Source organism: Anabrus simplex, chromosome 3, assembly GCF_040414725.1.
Source record: "Anabrus simplex isolate iqAnaSimp1 chromosome 3, ASM4041472v1, whole genome shotgun sequence".
Taxonomy (NCBI): Eukaryota; Metazoa; Arthropoda; class Insecta; order Orthoptera; family Tettigoniidae; genus Anabrus; species Anabrus simplex.
In genome coordinates, this window is record NC_090267.1 from 483,468,903 (window position 1) to 483,490,663 (window position 21,761).

Sequence of the window (21,761 nt, forward strand, 5' to 3'; positions counted from 1 at the left end):
AGAGTAGATGAATATGAAACAGAAGAAGAGGGAATCGGAAGAGGAGTGAGACAGGGATGTTGCATGTCACCAGCTCTGTTCAATATATATGCCAGAACACTGTTACAGAAGTCCCTGAAACGGCAAGAGGCGTTGTAGTGGGTGGAGAACCAGTAAAGACCATAAAACACGCAGATGATGTGGCGATATTAGCGGAATCAGAAAAAGATCTGCAAGTCATGTTGGAAAATATTGAGAGAGTTGGCAAAGAGTTCGGAATGAAGATCAACATTGGGAAGACTAAGGTGATGAGTATAGAAAAGTCGGAGATTGCTGTTAATATAATACTAGAGGGAAAGAAATAGGAACAAGTAAAGTAATTCAGATATTTGGCAAGTTTGTTGCCATGGAATGGAAGCTGTACGGAAGAAATAAAAAGCAGAATATCTATGGGAAAAGAAGCTTTCGGAAAGGTGAGAGGGCTTGTGACATCTAAGGTCTAAGCTCGTCGTAAGATTAATTTTTACCTGGAGTTAGATAATGCCGTGCTCACTCAATAATGCTACGACATCGACTGAACAAAGTCTACTCATGTATGTACCTTTTCCTCATGTCTTTAATTGATTGCTTTTATTCTTTACCTTTGTTTTTATTTTACGATATCAATAAACCCTCATTTAAGTTTACCTGAATTTTATTCCTTGTAGTGCTAGCCTCTTAGCATTCTTCATTGGTAACGAGTGTCTTTTCGAGTCCAAGGCTGTGTACTTTGGCCTTTCCTAGTCGCGATCTACGCCTCAGAGCTCCCGATATATTTTTTGTGCTAGGTTAGCGTTTGATAAGGGAGGGGATGTGGTTCAAGGTAATCCCTATTGATTTAGGAAAGAGGTTCGCAAAGTGTTTTGTGTGGAGTGTAGTGTCCTATTGAGCTGAAACATGGACATTAAGTAAAAAGATACAAAGCATTTGGAAAGTTTTGAAATATGGTTGTGGAGAAGAATGGAAAACGTGATGTGGACAGATAAAGTGAGAAATGACGAAGGGCTAAGAAAAGTAGGATAGAAGAGACACCTGATGAAAACTATAAGGAAGAGGAAAATATCCTAGTTGGGTCTCATACTACGTAGAAATTGTCTTCAACAGACGGTGATGGGGGGAAAAATAAATGGAAGAAAAGGAAGAGGAGGAAGAAGGTTTGGAATGTTAACAGATGTCAAACAAGGGAGAAGATATGATCAACTGTAGCAGGATGCTCAAGGCAGATAATTATAATTATGGAGGCTGTCCAGTTAATACCTGTCTCAAGACAGATTCACATAATAATATTTCTTTTCGGATTTTGACGAGGAAATTATGAAAATTTCTCTCCGCACGGTTGTGAGAAGCTCTCAGTAACCCTAGTTGTTGCTAGGTAGGGAGGTAGGCAATGCACTTGTCAAGTAACCATTCTAACGTCGCCAGCTGTTGATAAGCGCTGGTAGAGCTCCTTTGCGGACTGAGATCTGTCGTAGTGCCTAATGTGGTCTCTGTGAATAGATCGTATGTGGGGCGCTGTGGGTTTCCATACATACCTATCCTAGCTTGTCGTTCGCAGTGATGTCTTTGAAATACTTCAAGAGCTACAGTGATGTGGCGAAACTATCTCAGCCGATGGTTTTAGCTTCGACAGGAGCTGTGAATATATACACAAAAAATTACTGTACGTACGTCAAGGAATTCAAACTCGAATTTCTTCCTATTAGTAGAACATTGAAAAAAGTAATGAAAGCCATCCTTCGAAAGATAATAATAATAATAATAATAATAATAATAATAATAATAATAATAATAAGAATAATTGTTAAGGAGTTTCCGTGGTTTACATAGGAATAGGAAGCGCCTTGGTGGAATGGCTGGACAAGGGATTATTTAAAAAACCTTTTAGTATAACAAATTTGGTAATTTTATTCCTTTCCTTTCATAATATTGAGAGAGACAAAATTTAATAGAATAACAGAACAGATGAAAATGTTAAAAACAAGCTCGTCAGCTCGAATAATGTCTTGGACTTAGAAGTCCTGAATCAGGTACAAAAGCTTGAGATAATTACCTAGTCGTTAAGTAACATAGAGAAGAGTATTATTGCTCCTGATAGGTACAGTATTTTGAAAGAGCAAGATTTGCTCCGAGCAGATACATTTCACAGGAGTCTGAGCTCCAACATACAAGAGTCTAGCCTCGAAGAGGCAATCAGTTTCTTATGCCACACTAGGAAACCCATCGAGTGACCCCACTTCAAAGTTTTCATATTCGATTGCCCCAGGTTGGACTTACCCCTTGCTCAACAATAATAGTAGTCACTGTTCCCAAGGGAAACTAAAACGAAGAAACAGTTATCCTATGAATAGTATAGAATAAACAGGGGCATAATTACCCATACTACACGGCCTTAAGAATAAAAAGAAAAGGTTGCACATAACCGGCCATCAACAAAAGGCAAGGAGGTGAAACACCAGCACTCCACACAGACATTTTTAGAAACCTAAATGGACTTAAGGCCCAATGATACAGAGACTAATCCTATACTACAAAGAGTGATTAAAGGAGGAACATATAAAACTGAGACAAGATTTACCAAATTTAGAAGTTGATAAGTTTAGTCACCCAGTTGAAAGGTTCAGTGGGAGACGACAGAGGTTCACCACTCGCGTTTCCCTTACATTACATGTTTCCCAATAGGAAATAGAACTATAGTCCGAAGACTTCGTCGAAAATCCTACATTTAAACCACCAAATTGAAAAAATACATTAAAAGAAAATGACTGAAACCTTCCCCTTAAACTATCTGCAGGAGCTATCACATGTTTAGGTAAATTCAGCCATTACCTTGTATCCCTGGATCTTCTTCAAGCAGGCCGCGCGCCTGCCTCCCTGGGCCTCCGTCAAATTGCACTCCCATGCACTGGAGGAATTCAGATAAGACGGCAGCAGGATTTTAGCCTATCAGCCTGTTGAGGCTTTGAGTGCTATTCCGAAGATGTCTTCTTTCCGGGGCTGGATTTGTTGTTTGACGACCGGTTATTGTTGTTGGTCTTGATGGGTCAGAAAATGGCCTGCGCCCTTTTGAGGGTAATTTGTCGAAGATGTCCAAGCATCTCTTGTGACGGAGTCCAGGGATGTCGTAATTAAGATGAGCGAAGCAGGCGTATGGTCACCCATACAATTGATGACCATGCTCGATGTTGCTTAACTGTCATGATTGCTGACGCATCTGTTCCAGTGCTTCGGACGAGAAAAATTTGGGGTACTTCTGGAAGTTAAATCTTAATGTTGCTGGGTGAGGGTGGGGTGATAGCCCTAAAGTGCCCTGCTTTTATAGTTCCGTAGGGGAAGCTTCCAGATTAAATCGAACTACCCTTTGCTGATAGGCTGAATACCCATACACTCTCCCGGGTTTGATTGGTTAGAGAACATATTCACAAGCATGTGATAGGTAGATTACAATAGAGGAGGAACCAGCAGAAGTGTTGCCAGCTTCGGTACATTAAAAAAACAGTCCTCAAGAAAAGGATTACCAACTGCCAAAATGAATATTTCCTTGTTAATTAGAGAAGGCGTGCAGTTTAATTTTTTTTTTTTTTTTTTTTTGCTAGTTGCTTTACGTCGCACCTACACAGATAGGTCTTATGGCGACGACGGGACAGGGAAGGGCTAGGAGTGGGAAGGAAGCGACCGTGGCCTTAATTAAGGTATAGCCCCAGCATTTGCCTGGTGTGAAAATGGGAAACCATGGAAAACCATTTTCAGGGCTGCCGACAGTGGGGTTCGAACCTACTATCTCCCGAATACTGGATACTGGCCGCACTTAAGCGAGCAGTTTAATTAGCCGGAGAAGATGTACCCCTGGTATAATAATAATAATAATAATAATAATAATAATAATAATAATAATAATAATAATGTTATTGGTTTTGCGTCCCGCTTACTGTATTTATGGTATTCAGAAACGCCGAGGTGCCGGAATTTTGTCCCGGCGTATTTGAGCACCTAATACCACCGGACTGAGCCAGAATCTAACCCGTCAAATTGGGCTGAAAAAAATTAAAAGACTGCCGGCCAGAGTAACACAGGCGGTAGAACGATGGCATATTTCAGCGTTATTGTACCGTTTTGAAGTCAAAAACATAGAATTTGAATTAATTTTAATAAATAGTGAAGGGCCTTTGGAGACACATCTTCATTATGGACTGTTACGTCCTTCAGCGTTCAGTGTGCAAGCCTCTGTGAATTAAATAAGCCCTTTCACATTCACCTATTTGTAACTAGCTCTGTGGCGACGTTTAGTTCCACCCTTCTTGCCTCTATATCATTACAAACTTTGTCTAACCATCTTCGTCTTGATCCTCCTTCAGAGTCATGCCGAGAAATAAGCATCCAACAGTAGCGGCGATTGGGAATTGGAAGTAGGAAGCCAACAAAAAGGACCCGGGTTTGTCGGATATAGTGGGCGGGGGGGGGGGGGGGGTACAATATAGGCCTATCAAATCTTTAAAAAAGTTAAAGTTGTAAGTTTTTAATGCTCTCTGAGCGAATTTCGACAGAGAGGCAAAGGTTGACAGTTTAGTAGCTTACTGTAAGTGCGGTAATAATAGTTGAGTTCTTTTTAACCGGGCGAGTTGGTCGTGCGGTTAGGGGCGCGCAGCTATGAGCTTGCATCCGGGAGATAGTGGGTTTGAATCCCACTGTCGGCAACCCTGAAGATGGTTTTCCGTGGTTTCCCATTTTCACACCAGGCAAATGCTGGGACTGTACCTTAATTAAGGCCACGGCCGCTTCCTTCCAACTCCCAGGTCTTTCCCATCCCATCGTCGACATAAGAACTATCTGTATCGGTGCGACGTAAAGTCACTAGCCAAAAAAAAAGTTCATAATACACTAAATGACGCCTGGGATATCTGTGACAGCTGTTGGCGGAGCTGTGGAGGATCAAGCCTTCGGGCTGAATACCCAACATACATGTTTATTATTCCATCTGCTAGATTTTAAAAGTATATTTTCAATATAAGTTTAATTTAACCAGCGGCAAAATTTTAAAGATTTCTAATATACTCGTATGACCAAAAATTTTAAAGTCATATTTATTGCCATATTTTAATACTTGCTTAAATATTTCTTTACATTTTTAGGTCATAAACATCCGGGACCTAGTATTCACATAGACTGAATGAAACTCGACCCCGGGCCCTTTGGGTAAGACATTTCATGTGCTACAGACTGTTAAATCATTCAGCATGTGTATCACATGTGATAACAGATCATTTCAGACATGCATTTTAAAACTTCGTGGAGCAAAATATGGTGAGCTTAATTTTATTGGAGCTGGGCTGAGTGACTCCGACGGTTAGAGCCCTAGCCCTCTGACCCCAACTTGGTACGTTCAATCCTGGCTCAGTCTGGTGGTATTTGAAGGTGCTCACATACGGCAGCTTCCTGTCGGTGGATTTACTGGCACGTAAAAAGAACACCTGCGGGACTAAATTCCGGCACCTCGGTGTCTCCAAAAACCGTAAAAGTGCCTAGTTAGTGGGACGTAAAGCCAATAACTTGTTTTTAAAAATTTAATCCGTTTACCCTCCAGGGTTGCTATTTCCCCGGACTCAGCGATGAATCCCACATCGATCGCATCAAGGGCAGTGTCCTGGAGAGTGAGGCATTTGGTCATGGATACACCTGTGGAGGAGGACCAGTACCTCTCCCAGGTGGCCTCACCTGCTATGTGGAACAGGGGCCTTCTGGGAGATGGGAAGATTGGAAGAAATAGGCAAGGAAGAGGGAAGGAAGCGACCGCGACCCTAAGTTAGGTACCGTCCCGGCATTTGCCTGGAGGAGAAGTGGGAAACCACGGAAAGCCACTTCGGCGATGGCTGAGGCGGAAATTGAACCCCCTCTACTCAGTTGACCTCCCGCGGCCTTCAGGGACCAGCGCCTCCTAGGGTGGCAGCTAAACACACTAACCACTACACCACAGAGGCTGACGTAGAAGAAGAAAAGAAGATGAATTTGTCCTTTTAATGGCTGATTAGGGAGGACATGTGTGGTGCAGTATGTTATAGTAAAATGCTTCGGGAAACGAAATCCTTAAATATGACCATTTCAGGTGGTATCTAAATTAAATCGTCTAGCCTACAACGTTTATTAACAACAGTTTTTGTTTTTTAAATTCCTGAGGTAGATCCAATTTTAGATTAACTGACAATTCATTGAGTATGCACCCCAGCAACTCGCGTCATATGCTCATGTTTTTATATCGTGTTTTATCTGGTCCTTTGTCCTGTCTATCACTTGTGCTTTAATAGAACACTTGGTTTTGAATATACCCTTCAGAATTCTCACATAACGCACTTTACGCTTGTGCTGAAATATTCCGTGGAATCTCTAGTGACGGGATGGCATTGACAAGGGCACGCGTGTATTGTTAATGCTAGTGGCATGATGTCATATTAGCTCATAGTTGCATAGATTACTTGTGCCGTTAGCTGACGTTCTCTCATGACAATGGCATCAATAAATTAGCACAGGTCACTCGAACCAAGGAACATCTCATGTCCACTGTACTAGGATACATTCGTTAATGGATTTTGCTGGCTATTATCAGTCGCGATTCGATGTGATGCTATATCAAACTGTTTCGCGTAACGTACACAGGTTCCGTCCGTCCGTTCTACTGGACGGATTTGTTTCATTTTTGTTTTATTCTCTCCGGAATTTGCTGCCGGTTAATCATGAGACATTGATAGGTCTCTACGTTCAGCCGACTTTGAGGAATCATAAAATCAAACCATTAAATGATGACTCCAACAATTGCGGGCGAAAGCTTACCCTAACCCGCAATACATTCTGTACTTAGCAGGTTGCTAAGCGACTAACACTTTCATTAATCTATCTGTCCAGGTGTAGGTTTCCCTGGTGTCTGTTAGTTAGTTTGTTTGTTTGTTTGTTTCTTTGTTTGTTGGTCTGTTTGTCTTTCTCTAACTTGAAAACTACTGGATATATTTCCACCAAACTTCATATTTAGAATCCACCTGTCCTTTGGGGAGGTTTTAGGGCAAATATTGTTTCTAAATCCCTGAACTAATTGGGGGTTTATACGAAACCGAAACCGTGATTTTGCACTCCCTCTAAATACACACATCCAAACTTTATGGAAATCTACCTGCCTTAATGGAAATTAATTTCTAAACCTTTTCTTCTCATGTGCATAATTTCAATCACTTACAGGAAAGATAGTATGATCAAACTCTACACGAACATTGGCCCACCCAGTACCCATATATGAGCCAAATGCTATGCCACATAATTATCCGAAAAGTAATGGAAATGTAAGATATTCTTACACAAATTTCAACCTATTCAACGTTTTTGATTCAATCTGACCCATGAATAGATTAGATGCGAGAAAATATCATAGGACCAGCCATTTAGATCGCTAAATACTGCGCCTTACGGTACAATCCTTTGTCGATATGACGTACCGTTTAGCAGCAGTTAATCTGTAAATGAAGGTCTGCAATATTGTAAACATTCATATACTTTCGTATGTCCATCTGTATATATATTCATTGATGTCGATTTGTAGAGATCGAGAAAGGATGTGTCTGCTATTGTAATCAGTACTCCCTACACCGACTTTGACTGCTGGCAGTAGGAATGGGGTCCTTCTCCAACTCCTGTGTAACTGGCATTAGTAAGGAGGGCCTACCATTTTAATGAATAATTCACTTTTCGATTTGTCTTGCAGAAGGCAAGGGATCATGCAGTTTTGTTCGAAAGTCCCCTACTCTATTGTGTTTGGCTCTAGGCCAGGGTGCCCGCCATTATAAACAAATGTTCCAATCTAAAATTTGACTAGCATTAGGCATTGTGGCCTGCTATTTTCATGGAAACTCACTAATTCTGTATGACTGGCAGTAAGCTGGCTAGCAGTAGTAAAAAGGGACTGTCATTATAATGATAACTGCACAACTCAATTTTGACTGGTGGTAGGGAAGTTGCCTGGTATTATAATAAAAACTCCTCAACTGTAACCTGTCTGAAAGTAGGAAATGGGTCTGCCATTATAACTAAAACTCCCCAAATCGATTGTGACCGCGCAGTAGGCATTGGGGCCTGCAATTATAATGTAAACTTGCCAACTCGATTGTGAATGGCAGTAGGCAAGTGAGCCTGGCGTTATCATCACAACTCCGCAACCCTCACTTTACATTGGAAACAACGTATGTGGACCTCCCCATGCTATTTCTCGGATAAGGGTAAGAGACATGCAATTTTAAAACAATCTCATTTGCTGCACGCACAGTATTTACGTCGATATCCGTATACAATGTAGAATACCGTAGCGAAGCACGGGTACATTTGCTAGTATTCTGATATACTGCATGTGATTTTCATCTTAGTAATGTGATTGCTTGCAGCGATGTTTGATTACTACCTGTCCGGCTCAATGGCTAAATGGTTAGCGTGCTGGCCTTTGGTCACAGGGTCGGAAATTTTAACTATAATTGGTTAATTCCCCTGGCACGGGGACTGGGTGTATGTGTCGTCTTCATCATCATTTCATCTTTATCAAGACGCGTAGGTCGCCTACGGGAGTCAAATCAAAAGACCTGCATCTGGCGAGCCGAACTTGTCCTCGGCCATTCCCGGCACTAAAAACCATACGCCTTTTCCATTTCGTACTACCCGTCAAAACCGAGAGTATACATTTTCTCTGATCGCGGAAGAATACTGTTCCCTCCTAGATACTTTTTGATTCTCTAACCTTTGTCAGGTTCCAGATATATTCAACAGATGGCAGAACGTTTCTAATAACTTACACGCTGCTAAGAGAAAGAAATCGACGTACAAACAGACCCCATCATGACATACGCCTTAGACATTATCTGGGAACACCCATTGAAGGATAACCTAGCTACGCTAGGAAGAGTGAAGGCCACGTATCTTAAAAAAGTTTTCTGCCTGGCAAAAAACGCTCCTTCTAGACTAACCCATGAGCTCACAAGACAACCGTTCTGTAGAGAAGAACTGCGATTAAAAATACCATTGCCTTCTACGACACAGTACCAAGCTTTATATCAAGGACTGCAGGATAAACAAGCGAATATATGGATATATTTTTACCAGACAGACGGCATGATAACGTCAGAATGGATGAATTCTAACTGCGAACTGCGGCATACCATAACGCGCTTCTTATTAAATGTTCATAAAACCATTGGAAAGGGGAGGCAAAATAATATGACTACGACGAGTTACCTGACCTCTTTATATCATTACACGATCAAATGGTTGTCAAAATTGAACTTCACAAGAATTTGCATTACTTCACAAGTTTACTTATCAAGTCCCGTGCAATACTAGACAAATCTTGAAGTCTTCAAAAGTCTTCAAAGTTAATTGGCAGAATTTGACAGAATTGAATCCTCGTACGGTAACGTGTAAGTAAACCCTGTCAGCAATGATCGATTTATAATGATCTTCGCATATTATTATTATTATTATTATTATTATTATTATTATTATTATTATTATTATTATTATTATTATTATTATGTCGTATAGGCCAACTTTGGACCACATCATTTCAACTGGCTACCTCTGGCTTTGATGTCTGCCCAGTACTTCTGCAAGCGTTCTCGATGACGTTCTATCCTCGCCTGTGTCACACCTTTTCTGTTTTTAACTTTGACTCGTCTCGGAAACCCTACAACGCTTGAAGTTTCTCCTCAAGTGGGACATGCTCCTGGATGCCATTACGTGTGATTCCCATTTTTTTCAACATCTCTATCCACCACAATGAACCAAGCTTCTTTGGTTTTCCTCTGCTGAAAGAAGGTAATGATGTGTTTGGTCGGTTTGTTGGGTGCATTCGTATCACATGCCCGTAATAAAAGGCCGGATGGCATGGGTAAAGTTCCCTGCGTGCGTGTATTGTTCGTCGTTATGACGTATTCTGTACTCCCCATTGTCTTTGACGGGACCTAAGATATTTCTCAAAACCTTCCTCTCTTTGGCCTCCAGTTTCTCGATCACGCCTCTTTTGTTCATTGCAAGACATTCTGAACCGTACAAGACCTCTAGACGGACGACACTGCAGGAGGTGTTAAAGACAATGGGGTGGTACATAGTGCCTTATTTAAAATTTCTTTTTGACTATGCCATAAATAAGTGTAATACCAAAGGAATGGAAGGAATCTAAAATAATACCAATTTATAAAGGAAAGGGTGATAAAAGGAAACCAGGGAACTACAGACCAATCAGCCTGACCAGTATAGTTTGTAAAATACTGGAGAGTTTAATATCAAAATACATCAGAGGGATATGTGATGATAAAAATTGGTTCATGAGGAGCCAATATGGATTTAGGAAGAAATTTTCTTGTGAGGCACAACTGGTGGGATTTCAGCAGGACATATCAGATCAATTGGATTCAGGAGGCCAGTTAGATTGCATAGCCATAGATCTTTCCAAAGCATTTGATAGAGTGGAACATGGAATATTATTAAAGAAATTGGAGGGAATAGGATTGGACATAAGGGTTACACGTTGGATAAAAGCATTTCTAAATTCAAGGGTTCAGAAAGTCAAAGTAGGAAATAATGTATCGCAGAAAGAGAAAGTTTGGAAGGGAATTGCACAGGGTAGTATAATCTTTCCATTACTTTTCTTAATATATGTAAATGATTTAGGGAATAATATAACTTCAAAAATAAGATTGTATGCAGATGACATAATTGTTTATAGGGAAATAAATAACATTGAGGATTGTTTAGAATTACAAAGGGACCTTGAGAGTATCCAACAATGGGTTGAAGAGAATAATATGAAGGTTAATGGAGGCAAATCAACAGTTATAACATTTAAAACAGGAGTTTTAAAACTGAATTTGAATATACTTTGGATGAGGTAGTTATCCCAAAAGATGGCAAGTGCAAATACTTAGGTGTGAGATTTGAAAGTAATTTGCACTGGAAGGCTCATGTGGATGAGATTGTTGGGAAAGCATACAGATCGTTACATGTCATAATGAGGCCACTTAAAGGATGAAACAAAGAATTAAAAGAGAAAAGTTACTTAAGTATGGTTCGTCCATTGTTGGAATATGCAAACAGTGTTTGGGATCCTCACCAAGAATACCTAATAAAAGAAATAGATAGTGTGCAGAGGAAAGCAGCAAGATTTGTAACAGGGGATTTCAGGAGAAAGAGTAGTGTATCGGAAATGTTAAAGGAACTTGGGTGGGAAACTTTAAGTAAGAGAAGGGAGAAAACTAGACTTATAGGATTATATAGAGCCTTTACAGGAGAAGAAGCATGGGGAGATATCCGTGAGAGGCTTCAGTTGGAAAACAATCATATCGGCAGGACTGACCACAAATATAAAATTAGAAGGGATTTTAGCAGAGGCGATTGGGGTAAATTTTCATTCATTGGGAAGGGTGTGAAGGAGTGGAACAGTTTACCAGGGGTAGTGTTTGATCCTTTTCCAAAATCTGTACAGATATTCAAGAAGAGAATAAACAGCAACAGAGAAAATAAATGAATTGTTAGAGGGCATTCGACCAGTGCAGGTTAACTTAAATTAAAATGTGTGTAAATAAATTAATTCCATCCCCTGGTCTAAGGAGTTTGGACAGCCAAAGTAGGGGACTGCCTGTAGGGGTGAAGTACAGTGGAGAATTCGAGGTCCCTGGGACCGCTACGGTAGCTGTGAAGGCCCTTCAGGAACTCTGAAAAGTGGTGGCAAAAGGGGCTCTGGTTAAGACGCAGCAGGTCGTTATGCTACTTAGGTTAAAAAAAGTAAATAAATGCAATGCAAATTTTAATCTTGTACCATTTTTTTTCTATTTGCTTTACGTCGCACCGACACAGATAGGTCTTATGGTGACGATGGGATGGGAAATGCCTAGGAAGTGGAAGGATGCGGCCGTGGCCTTAATTAAGGTACAGCCCCGGCATTTGCCTGGTGTGAAAATGGGAAACCACGGAAAACCATCTTCAGGGCTGCCGACAGTGGGGCTCGAACCCACGATCTCCCGATTACTGGATACTGGCCGCACTTAAGCGACTGCAGCTATCGAGCACGGTGTGTACCAGTTGTATAGTATCATTTGAAGTAATTCCACAAACTGTATATGAGTTGACTATGTATGCAAGTATAGGAGATATTATATGTAGAATTTTGTAAATAATATAAATTTATTAAGGATGAGCTGTGTGTTTAATAGAAAAAATAATGTTAGCGTAAATTGTATAATATTGTATTATAGGAAAATTTTCTTCTCTTGTTAATATAATATTTAGTGCTTGACAATAATGTATTTTAGTGTACCATTTGCCACCGAGGTAGACACCTCATTTGCAAATAAAGAGATTTTGATTTTGATAATGCCTCTGCTTTGCCTTGAAATATATGGGCCTTTTGTTGCTGACGCCCTAGGTTAAATGGTACGCCATTTCCAGTTTGTTCATCCGATTATTATTATTATTATTATTATTATTATTATTATTATTATTATTATTATTATTATTATTATTATACTATTTTGCTTAACATTGCACCGACACAGATATGTCTTATGGCGATGATGGGATAGGAAAGTGATAGGAAGTGGAAGGAAGCGGCCCTGGCCTGAATTAAGGTACAGCCCCGGCATTTGCCTGGTGTTGAAAATGGGAAACCACGGAAAACCATCTTCAGGGCTGCCGACAGTGGGGCTCGAACCCACTATCTTCCGATGACAGGATACTGGATTATTATTATTATTATTATTATTATTATTATTATTATTATTATTATTATTATTATTATTATTATTATTATTATTGAATTTCTAATATGTTTTCATATACTGTAATAAGATATGAATTGTCCTTTGCATTGCTCTCATTGTTATTCAATGAATGCGAGTAAATGCAATATAACATAACCTCTGCAAATGATGTTCTGGCAGGAAAATTATGTTGACGATAGCCACATTGGTATTTTCCTCATTTACATTATGGTTTATTGCGCGTTTATTTTTTTCTTGTTAAGGATATATCCCACTGATAATCCAAGAACCAAAACTGCTCCTTGTCTTTCCTCCACGTTAAAAGAAAATGATATCAAACCTTGCTAAGTCTTTTCAAATCTTGTCGAACCTTCTGCAATGTTGAACAACCTTTCACATGATTTGACCAGTTTTCTTGTGAAGTATTGAATTGAAAGTACAATTTGATGGTGTACAACAGGCATAACGTAGAATTTCAAACTCTGGGAGTACAAGTAGACCGACTCCATTTTCGGTTATATTTTAAACCTAGTGTAGCCCATTGCTATACTTTTCATAATACAAGTAGAACATATCTATTTGAAGTGTTTTCCTGATTTACTGTAAGGTGGTGAAGAGACACCATGTCCATCCACTGTCATTATTAAGAATTCAGCTCCGAGTAAACGCTTATTGAGCGCAGCAAACTGAGGAACAAACCAGTACATACATCAGATAGCACTGATTTACGATACAAGGGGTAGATATATCTGACACGATGTTTACTGTTTCTAGTGCAATTGTTCATGCTGATTTCAAATACGAAAACCGTTTTGCTCTATCACGCCCGGTTTTGAAGATGTTGACAAAGTTTTATTTTTCGTAAACAGCGTCCATCGAGAATTGTTTTTAACTGTTTTTTGTTATTTTTCATACAAAGCTGAACGTTCTCATTTGCTTAATGTTTATTAGTAGTATAAGTGGGGGATTCGGCCGCTACCTCCGCCTCCGGCTCTCGGGAGAGGCCTCCTCCTCACGCTCTCGGGAGAGCCCTGTCAATGCCAAAGGGCCTAAGTAGGAACTGAACCGTTGATCTCATCATTAGACTACTTTTTTCTTATGCTATCATGTTCCTGATACTGCGAACCTGGGTTTTAGGCAGAAAAATTGTGTCCGTTTTGCTCTACGACGCACCGTTTTCGAGATATTTAACATTTTGTATTTAAGACCCAAAGTTCATAAATCGAACCAGCACAGCATGTTATAATCTCTACCATAGCAAGACCTAATCAAGTTACGAAAACTTGCTTCAATACAAGCTAAAACTGACTAAATGCCAAAGGGCTTAAGTAGGAACCGAACCGTTGATCTCATCATTAGACTACTTTTTTATGCTATCATATTCCTTATACTGCGAACCTAGGTATTAGGCAGAAAATTTTTGTCCGTTTTACTCTACGGCGCACCGTTTTCGAGATAGTTAACATTTTGCATTTAAACCCCAAATTTAATGAATCGAACCAGCACAGCACGTTAGCCTCTAAGCTTGCTTTCTTGATAAGAGCAGCAGCCATCTTGCGCAAACACCCTTAAGGTGTCTCATAAGGAGCAGTGTATAGCCGCCATCTTGTGTCCGCCATCTTGCGCAAGCATCCTTAGGGTGTCTAAGAAGAGCGGCAGCAATCTTGTGCAAGCACCCTTAAGCCGTCTCATAAGAGCAGCCGCCATCTTGCGCAAGCACCCTTAAGGGGTCTCATAAGGAGCCATGTTTGGCCGCCATCTTGTAGCCGCCATCTTGCGCAAGCATCCCAAGGGAGTCTCATAAGAGCCTATGTATAGCAGCCATCTTGCAACCACCATCTTGCGTAAGCACCCTTAAGGCGTCTCATAAGTAGTCATGTATAGCCGCCATCTTGTGCAATTGGCGTCGAGAAGGGCATCCGGTCGTAAAACTGAGGTTAGGAACTTCTATAAGGGTAGGCTTGCTGTCTTGCGTGTCAAAAGTTCTTGCGCAAGCCCCCTTAAGGCGTCTCATAAGGAGTCATGTATAGCCGCTATCTTGTGCAATTGACGTCGGGAAGGACATCCGGCCGTAAAACTGAGGTTAGGCCCTTCCATGAGGTTAGGCTTGCTGTCTTGTGCGTTAAAAGTTAGGTTAAGCCCCTCTAAGATAGCGGATGTGAGGTTAGGCGGTGTCTCATAAGGAGCCATCTTGTGCAGTTGGCGTCGGGAAGGGCATCCAGCCGTAAAACTGAGGTTAGACCCTTCTATGAGGTTAGGCTTGCTGTCTTGTGCGTCAAAAGTTAGGTTAAGCCCCTCCGAGATAGCAGATGTAAGGTTAAGCTCACTCTTTTAGGCGTCAGGAAGGGCATCCGGCCGTAAAACTGAGGTTAAGCCCCTCTGTGAGGTTAGACTAGCTCTCTTACGCATAAAAAGTTAGGTTAAGCCCCTCCAAGATGGCGGATGTGAGGTTAGGGTCGCGCTCTTAGCCAGCGTGAGGAGGAGGCCTCTCCCGAGAGCGTGTGGAGGAGGTGGAGGAGGAGGGCTCTCACGAGAGCGTGAGGAGGAGGTCTCTCCCGAGAGCCGGAGGCGGAGGTGGCGGCCGAATCCCCCACTTATACTACTTTTATTGACGGTGAAAGTGGACATTATAGCGTCCAGAGGTTGCATAAATTCACCAAATCTGTTTTGCTATGTAACAAACAAATCCAATATGTGTCATGTGCATTAGTACTCCATGTAGTCTAGTTAAACTTCTGTCCTGGAGTTGTTCTCCTTGATAAAATGTTTAACATACGTAGACCTACATGGTATATGTATCTCAAGAACGGTGGGCGATAGAGACAAATGGTTTGCATATTTTAATCAACACTTTTCATTTGTCTTAGAACGCGTGGTGGATACCAAGACATCCGCAGAAAGTCTTTTTTTTTTGTTGATGAGTGTATTTGGTATAGCATTATCGGAACTGTGAAGAAAATGAGGACGAGGGTCACGAAGGGCGTGAAAATGAAAGATTCCCTAGGACTCCTTACGTAATACCTTCGGGGTCGGAAAAGAACAAGAGTGGACCAGAGGAGGTCAGATAGGATAGGTGAAGGTGAGGAGCCTGGTATAAGTGGAAGCAGTGCCAGGATTGAGCTAAGGGCCCCGTGGTCGTCCCCTTTAGTCGCCTCTTACGACAGGCAGGGGATACCATGGGTGTTATTCTACCCCCCCCCCAGGGGGAGAGCTAGAGGAGGGCCTACACGATACTAGACCTGTATCTCGTGACTTGACATATCAGTGCATATTCACTATTGCTTTCTGTGGTGGTTGGTAGTGTGTTGTGTTGTATTGAGACAAACACAAAATAATACCAACCCTCCAGTAGCAAAAATTAACAAAACGTGCTTAAAATGCTAGCACTCTCTGAACCGAAGGTCACGGCGCTGTCCATTCAACCAGGGCGCCAAACACGCGTAAAAGCTTTAATTGAAATATAAGTCCTCGAAAAGTGCATTTCGTTATTCCCCTTCCCCCTCACCACGTGATTTGCTTCATGATCTTCGTAAATTTGTAGTAAAGAGTAATCAGAAGCCTCAGATTCGATTCCCAATACTTTTGATTTTGTCTGGTATGGAATTTCTTAGTGCTTATTTCTTATTAGGTACTGGCGTGTCCGTCGCACGTGTATGCCCTCAAAAGCTACACACGTCCGGCTCCATGGTTATTATACTGCCTATGGTCACGGGCTTGATTCCCAACGAGGTCACGTTTTATAACCTTCATTCCTCTGGTACAAGGGCTAGGTGTTTGTGCCGTCTTCAGCATTGGAATTCATCTTAGACAGGGCCGTATCCTCACAGTCGTTCAGACTTACAGGGTTCCAACTCGAAAAACCTCCACCAGGCCTCCCCGGAGGCCAAACGCCATTACTACTGCTGCTGCTACATCTGGTACGGTGAAGTAGATGCTCGGAGAAAGTGAGAGGGTTGGCGGCCGTGGCCTATACTAGAAACTGTTCCTGCATTCGCCTCAGTGCAGGAGATTGGAAAACCACGGAAAACCATCCTCAGGACAGCCGACGATGGGAACCGGACCCTCTCTGTCTCCCGAATGCAGAGGCGTAGAGCCACGGCAGAGCGGCCACCCGTCCTCTGCTTGGTTGGTCAGTCGAAATGCAGAACTGTCGGACCACGAACCAGCCGTGGCTACTTGTTAGCCGAAGCCCACTCTGCATCCGCTGACCTATGATGATTCTTATCTGTTAACACTGTTTTCCGTACAACAGAAACGCTGTGAAGTGTTATTTAGAGTGACCACCTCTCCCTAGAATGTGTAAATAATTGTCGCACCTGGGACCGCATAAATCCCGCAAATACAATTTTAGTTCATTACAGTTTGTTATCTTCGTGTGTCTATTTCATACGAAGGTATTCGATGGATTTGAAGGTCTCTAATAGTACGTTGCCTCTGATGCCATCTAGGTTGGATATACTGTAGGATATGATATGCCGAAATATTGTTTACCACAGCGGTGAGCTGGTGTTTGGTATTTCCTAGCAGAAGATGTCAGATTAGGTCTTGATAATAAACCAAATTCTATGCGTAAGAGAAGAGGAGGAGGAGGGTTGAAATATGACTCATAATTTGATGCTGTGTCCCTCAAACGCTTTAGCCACTGCTGTAATTTTGTTAAAGTGGATGTAGAAAAGTATTATGATGGTTATAGTTCCAGTGGAAATGGTGCTGACAAGAGGAAGGCGAAATCAGGAAGTGCTGTACTTGTAAAACTTTTTTTTGGTAGTGGCTTTACGTCGCACCGACGCAGATAGGTCTTACGGCGACGATGGGATATAAAAGGCCTAGGAGTTGGAAGGAAGCGGCCGTGGCCTTAATTAAGGTACACCCCCAGTATTTGCCTGGTTTATTTATTTATTCGTATCAGAAGCAATACATCGTATAAATTATTAGTTAAGAATAAAAAATAATTAAATAGGCCTAACTGGTAAAAAACATACTAGAGTTACATTCAAAGTAACAATTATATCATATCGGACCAGAATTTGGCAAGATCTCGACAATTTGGTGTGGCCTTCACTAAATCTTGCATGGTGCAAACGAGAGGGCAGGAGTTGCAATTAAGGAGGTGCGCCATGGTTTGTTCTTCTCCGCAGACACAGAGGGTTGACTCTTCAGATAGACCCCACTTCTTCATATTGTTCTTAGATCGACCGACCCCAGACCGTAGCCTGTTCAGACTCTTTCATGTAGACCACGACCCTTCATAACCGGCTGGAAGAGTTTCAGATGGACCCATCCATCCATTGAGATGAAGGTTTCTGGATCTCCAGGAAGTTAGTCTTGATGATTGAGGTGACTCCGAAAGGCACTCAGTAGAATGAAGAAAACTCCTCCTCGATTTCAATCGTTGTTGAGCAGGTTGATAATCATGTAATGGATGTGTTTGTGAAATGTCTACTTTAGATTTGTCATGTTTGGCTGCTACTTCACGTCTAATATCTGGGGGAGCAATGCCAGCCAAGCAATGTACCTTATCACAAGTTGTAGATCTTAGGCAACCAGTTATAAGCCGGCAAGTTTCATTTAAAGCAATATCCACCTGTTTGGCAAGACATGATCTATACCAAACAGGGCATGCATATTCTGCTACAGAGTAGCTCAGTGCTAAAGCAGTAGTTCTCATTGTTTGAGCTTGCATTCCCCAGCTGGTACCGCATAACTTGCGAAGAGTGGAATTTCGCGTAGATACTTTGTGTTTCGTGTTAAGACAATGTTGTTCATACGTGAGTGCACGATCCAGAGTCACCCCTAGATAGCACCTTCCCAGAAAATCTTCAGTTTTCTTCTTGCCTGCATATTCTTTAAGTGAAAAGCGCAAACTTGCGTCTTTCAGGTGTTAGGCTTTAGATGGTTTTCTCTGTAGTATGGACTCAGTGAACTCAGTTCATCTAAGGGCCAAACTGATCACCCTGGGGGACAATAGCTCGATCATCTGCATAAATGAAGCTTTTTGTTCCTTTTGCCTGGTGTAAAATGGAAAACCATCTTCAGGCCTGCCGACAGTGGGATTCGAACCCACTATCTCCCAGATGCAAGCTCACAGCCGGGTGCCCCTAACCGCACGACCAACTTACCCGGTAAAATAAACGTTGGTATGCTTACAGTTAAAAGGGAAACGAAAACAACATTCCTGGCACCACGTCCAAGTAACCAGTACAAAATTATGTGTACAATTTATAGTAAAAGTTTTGGCGTTGAGTGTGGAGCCTTTATGTTAATAGAGTAGGTATACTTGTAAATACTGATTTCCGCCTCCTAGTGGTGTGTCTGTGTTATGCAAGCCTTGGGACTTTTTATTTTAAAATATATATTATGTAATTCTGTAAATATGTTAAGGCCTACAAGTTTATCTGTGTTTTGCATGACTCGAGATTTGTTATTATGAACATTTTCTCCTTAGTGTTTTCTAATTGAAAATGAAAAATTTGATCTATATAATGAAACAAATTACATATTTCAAAGAAAGAGAAGAATGAATTATGACTCATAATTGGATGTTTTGCTGAGTTCCTTAAAATTAAGCAATGCCCCTCGTTTCTCTTATTCTTCACTGTGAAGATGCTCACTCTTTCTTGTGAATATTGTCACCAAACTGTTAGCGGTATACTCTGTCGTGTGTATTCTGCTCGTCACTTGTTTTGTTGTGTTTGTGCGCGCGCGGCTGGTTGTATGGCGGTCTATTACCCGCCCCTCTCTTCTTTCTGGTGCTGTACGTTGTTGAGTCAGCAACACAGACACTGCTCTCGCGTGCGTGTGCGTTCATCAACCGTACGTAAGTCTTTGTAAATTATCGTGTAGTTCTTTTTATAAATTACAGATTTTAATTGTATTTCTCTCTCGAGTTTTCGTCCCTTTGTTTTTGTTTGTTGTACTGTTGAGCAAGGCCATTATGATTTTAGAGGAATGGTCAGTTCAAATAGGTACTCTTGCGTGTGTGCATTGAATGTTTCTGGTTTACTACTAGTATCTTGTTCTCCTTACCTGGTGCCACCACAATGTCGATGCTTCTGATTCATTTGTAAGCTTCGAAATTATTCCCCTTTCCCACGAAAGGATCTTACGTTCTTGCAGAAAATAATTATTTGAATCAGTGTATGGAAATTCTGTCCTCATGATTCTGCATTTACAGGTCATTCGTTTGATCTCTATATAGCCTACCTTATTAATTTTGGTTGTGAATTTTCTGTGCGTAAACAAATAACTGCGTCTTATCCAGATTACGTAGCTACCCTCATACATTTCAGGTTTTTAGAGACACTGGAATCCCATGAACACACTCGGTAGAACTTTGTGGAATCGGATCTAAATTCAGTCTGATTTTTCTTGGGAACTTTATAGAATATAAAATAGATGGTCTGTCAACGAGGTTAGTTTTAATCTCTTCAAAGTTTGAGACATTGTTCTGAGACCAATAGTAGGCTGTGTGAACGTTTCTGATGACATAAGTGTACATTTGTCTTTTGCCTACGAGGTTTCACTCTCACACTGTATGTGTGTCTGTCGCGTGTGTCTCAGTGTAGTTGGCATAAGCGTTTTTGCTCAAAGTACGATATCGAATGTGTGGACAGTCGTAGATATTTTAGACTACTAAATGCGGAGACACCTGTCACTCGATTTACTAGCACCTTAAAGTACTCTCTTTGAAAGGCAGTTGGATGGACGTCAAATGAACCTTTTTTATATTTCAAGTGCTCTTAAGTCCAAAATTGTCGATTTTGGACTAACATCACATACCATTTCTTTAAAGGGCTTTTGTACGGACAAAGTAGTGTGTAAATGCTGGGGCTGTACCTTAATTAAGGCCACGGCCGCTTCCCTCCAACTCCTAGGCCTTTCCTATCCCATCGTCGCCATAAGACCTATCTGTGTCGTAGTTCAAAAATTATCCGTGTAGGAACAACACAAATTTGGCGTATGGAACGAATTTTCTCAAACCTTCAGGACCTTAGTAGTGAACGACCAGAGCACGTGGCCCTTATTCTGTTTGCCATTTTGAAGGGACACTTCCTTTTTATGATTTTAAAAGGGCCTGTCAATATCTGTGTTCTTCCTTACAACCAAACTAAATCCAGTTTGATTTTCTACAATTGTTTTAAATTGTAATCCTATTGGAAATTTGTCCTACCGAAATAAAAAAGGATAGAAGTACTAAAATATGATTTCACAAATATTTATTCACTGATTTGGAGCAGAAAAATTAATAAAATTTGGACCCTTTTTATAGCAATATTACCTTGCTTTTTTGTTTACCATGTAATAAAGCAAATGCATTATTGCTTTTCATTGGACATGCAAATTTGATAAATTTTGGTTTGAAAGCAATATCCAGGTTTTTCTATATTTTCCAAGAATGTATGTTGAGATCAAACGCAAACCTTTAAATATCTCAGAGCTGCAAATTTGGACGTGCACCACATGAGAAACTAACGACTCAATTGTAAGTTATAATAGATTTCATCAATTTATGCTATAACGAAATAGCATTCCGGAATACAGTTATTTTATTTGTGTGTAGAGTAATAAATACATTATAAGATTGTGAGCTACTGCAAAACGACCTCGGCAGTATTGCGTGCCACGGACCTACTACGCTGGCGTAGCAGGGGGAGAGGTGATACTCCCACGTGGCGCGTCTCAAGTTTGGATAGGGGGTCCAAACCGGCTTGCCGGTGGACTTGAGGGAAATAAAATACCTCTCGCGGACCAAACATACAACGCTCTGTGGGTGGGGGACGCAGACGAAGAATACACCCACGGTATCCCCTGCCTGTCGTGAGAGGCGACTAAAAGGGGCGACCGAGGTATGATTGTCTTAGAACCATGAAATTACTTGTGATAAGTATCACCACGCGGGAAACACCATGGGTCGCTTTTACTTGCGCGTAATGCCACTATGTTAGGTACCTTTTTTTTTTTTTTTTTTTTTTG

At 41.1% G+C, this 21,761-nt stretch overlaps 1 protein-coding gene across 6 annotated transcripts in view; it reads left to right on the top strand.

The window, feature by feature from the left end:
• Window positions 1–21,761, top strand: part of Mtmr6 (Myotubularin related protein 6) — a 546,834-nt gene that overhangs the window by 305,760 nt on the left and 219,313 nt on the right. Inside the window, exon 1 of one of the 6 annotated variants that reach the window (XM_067143602.2) lies at window positions 19,517–19,601. The exons of 4 other annotated variants lie outside the window; for them this stretch is intronic. The gene's annotated coding sequence lies outside the window, so the exon portion shown is untranslated. Of the gene's footprint in view, window positions 1–19,516; window positions 19,606–21,761 lie in introns of those variants that run through there. One more of the 6 variants, XM_067143601.2, reaches the window with a different exon arrangement.